This window comes from Phaethon lepturus, unplaced genomic scaffold (assembly GCF_000687285.1).
Source record: "Phaethon lepturus isolate BGI_N335 unplaced genomic scaffold, ASM68728v1 scaffold13846, whole genome shotgun sequence".
In the NCBI taxonomy this organism is placed as follows: Eukaryota; Metazoa; Chordata; class Aves; order Phaethontiformes; family Phaethontidae; genus Phaethon; species Phaethon lepturus.
The window spans coordinates 49,355-52,666 of NW_010544249.1; positions in this window are offsets into that span (position 1 = coordinate 49,355).

The following is a 3,312-nucleotide window of genomic DNA, read 5'->3' on the forward strand; positions in this document are numbered from 1 at the left end:
ATCCTGTCTCAGCCTAACAATTATTATGGCTATTAATTCATCATGAATCCATTAACATAACCCATGCTGGTATTATGACTACTACTTTGCAGAATTTCATTTAATTTCAGAATACTTTGAGTTTGAGAGAATTGCTGCATTAAGAAAGATGTCTCAAAGTTTTTGGGGACCCCAAAAAGGAATGGCAATGCCCAAACCATGGAAATGACCCTTCACGGCTGGTGCAGTGTGCCCAGAAACCCAGTGACAAACAATTTTTTGTTATTCCATTCTCTGTCTTACTAAGAGGAGCTGCCTTAATGCAACATCAGCTATGAAGGGCTATGCATGAAAATATATAGACAGTTTTGATGAACAACTTCTATCCAACTATGGATAATCTTTCTCTGTGAGTTCCTCACCTAAAAAGTGCATCTAGTCCCAGCATATTGCATCCCTCCTAAGAAAGCAAGCTCAGCCCAGAGTACTTCAGAAGACTTTGTTTTATATTATTACTACACTTTCATAGAAAGTCCCAGCCAATAATGAAGTCTTGCTATGCCAGCCGGTAAATAAGTGTTAGAGGTAAGTGAACTGAAGGATTTCTCCAACATTACGTTTCAGTTTATCAAACCTGGCTGCAATGACTATTTTCAGATCAAGTGAAAATCAAACTGCTCTTTTGTTGTTACTATATTCTGAAAATCCTAGTCCCTCTTTTCCTCCTCTAAACCAAGGTCATGCCCCAGTGATTCACCCACTCAACTGTTTTACCTGGTTTTCAGATGGAGAAAAGCATGTTACTTCCTAGGGAAGGGGAATGGTCCGATGGGCAGGCCAATTTCAAGCTGAGATAGAAATGCAGCTTAATACGCTGTCAAAAATGATTTGAAACAGACCTCTTTGTGCCAGCTGATAAAACTGAAATGTTCTGCTTCGGGCTGAGCCACCCCCAGGTTGGAAGCTGACACTTTAGCCTTTTCCCATGAAAACAAAACCAAAACACTTATTCGGGACAAAGTGAAAAAACAAGTCAATATTTAAGTCCTGCCCTGAAGCATTTATTAAACTACTGATATGAGACAAAGCCGGGGTGTATGTAATGCCCAAGTCAGAACCAAGAGGACAAGGCAGGGCTCCTGGGTGTGACTCGTCCCGATGCCTTGGTTTCAACGCCGAAGCTACTGCAGCAGGCTGCCAGACATCTCCGTCATGGTTTGCAGGAATTTGTCCAACGGCAGCCTGACGTGCACAAGTATGCAAGAGCAACCTACGGCCACAACGACGTAGCTGTGCGTTCAGCAAATCGATCTGCCCTTTGTGCTGACCCACAAAAAGGATGAGCTGTATGGAAAGCAGACACCCTCGTCTGATTTATCTTAAGCCAATAAGTTACTCCACTTATGCTACAGCATCAAGGTTTAAAAAGAGATGACCCAGCTGACCTCCAGCAACATCCACCCAGCCCCTCTCCCTGTTGGCTCTCATCGAAGTCCTGTCCGTCAAGCACTTGGAGACTTTCAGCCTCTGCAATCTCGGTATCGCGGGCAGCAAGAGTTTGTATACAAAGCTGTCACCACTCTCGTGAGTGGGTGGATTTTCCAGCTCATCTGTAACCTGAGTGGCACTTCAGCCCTGGGATCTTTCTTCCTAGTGTCAACAGCGCGCAGCGCTGCGCTATCTCATTACACATTATCTTCGATCAAGTTGATGGGCAGAAGGGAACAGAGCCAGAAGTAATTGTGACAGGCTGGGTGTTTTTACAGGCACAATAGTTAATGGGCTGGTTAATATAAAGGATTAGCCTCTTACTCGCCGGCCATACGAGAGGGGAGGAAGGGGGTGATGCTACTTGGTAAACCCCAGAAAGAAACGCCGCGATCAGCTCGTAATCAGAAAGAAGACAATCAGCAAAATCCTTTATAATACCTTGTTGTTGGCACAAGGGCTGGCATTTCGGGGCACTGACGCTCACGGCACCGAGCACAAAAAACAGAGCCTCAATATGAGCTGTGCTTCTGGGGAGCAGGGAAGGAACAAGGCGGCTGAACAGCCGCTCTTCACCCTCAGCCGGGGAGTAAGAGGGAGAGGCAAGGGAGACGCGCTCAGCAGTGCGGCGAGGACATCAGGCCTCCCCTCTCCCAAAAACTCCCCCAGCAGAGGATGCGGAGTGTTATGTCTCTGTGTCGGGGGGGTCAATAAGCAGTTGCCCAGAGGCACTGCTGCATGCTGGAGCTGTCTGTGTGTACGTGGACACTTGCCACATTGCCTGAGACGGCAAAGCCTGTAGAGCCGACCCCGAGGCTCCAGGCTCTCCCCGCTGCACCCACCTGATGTTACGGCAGCATCACCCAGAGGAGCCATCACGTGCTATTGTATCACCGCTAAGTGCCCCGGCTTATAGGATTTATGGCCATATGCTCGCACGGCTTATGCTCGAGAAGTTTAGAAACCCTTCCTCCAAATTCTTCAGGCAGGCTAAAGCCTCCTGCCTGACGGCTGGATCAGCTTACAGCACAGAGACGTCCTGCTGGGACGCTCCCAGAAAAAGCTGTTAAGAGCCAGAAGAAAAGGGACCGCCAACGGCAGGAATCTGGGAGGAGTTAGAGCTGCCTTGATAACATCCCAGCGAGGAAGGTAAATCACAAGGAGGTCCGGGGACGGACAAGACCGTTTTCCCTTGTGTCACTAAGCCATGGAGATATGAATTTGTCTGTGGCCAAATAGTTTTCAGGTATGCTTTAGCATATAATTATCTGGGTTTTCCGTTAGGCTACTGGGATTTAGCCATCTCCACAGGCCAAATCTCTATCAATCACCTGCATACCAAAGTTATGTTTAGCATCTTCCTCGCCACAGTAACTTTCAGCTGGGTCACATGGTCCCAACTACTTCAAGAAAATTTAGTTTAAGTAAGTTGGTGAAAACTCAGAAAAAATTATCTCCTTCCTTCCCTTCTCTCCCTAAATGCCATCCTAATTTCATCAGCAAGAAATATAGGAAGCAAAAATATAATTTCTACTTAGCTGCTTTTCTTTGTTTTGATACATTTTCATTATTATTTCATACTGTGATATTTAGGTGAAGGGGAAAAATACAGGAAAAAGTTTGAAAGTAAACTTGTGATTTTTCTGTCTTTGATTAGCCAATTCATATTCACTTCAGCAGCATCAAGTTCTGTCTTTAGCACCAAGGAAATTCCAAGGAACCAGTCACTGTGCTCCCTGCTGTACAATCTTCCCTTGTATGAATATCTGTAATTAGGCTTAGAGTATACCCCAAGATCAGGGTGCCTGCACAGATCTTCGGAGCACAATGCCACAGCGGACGACT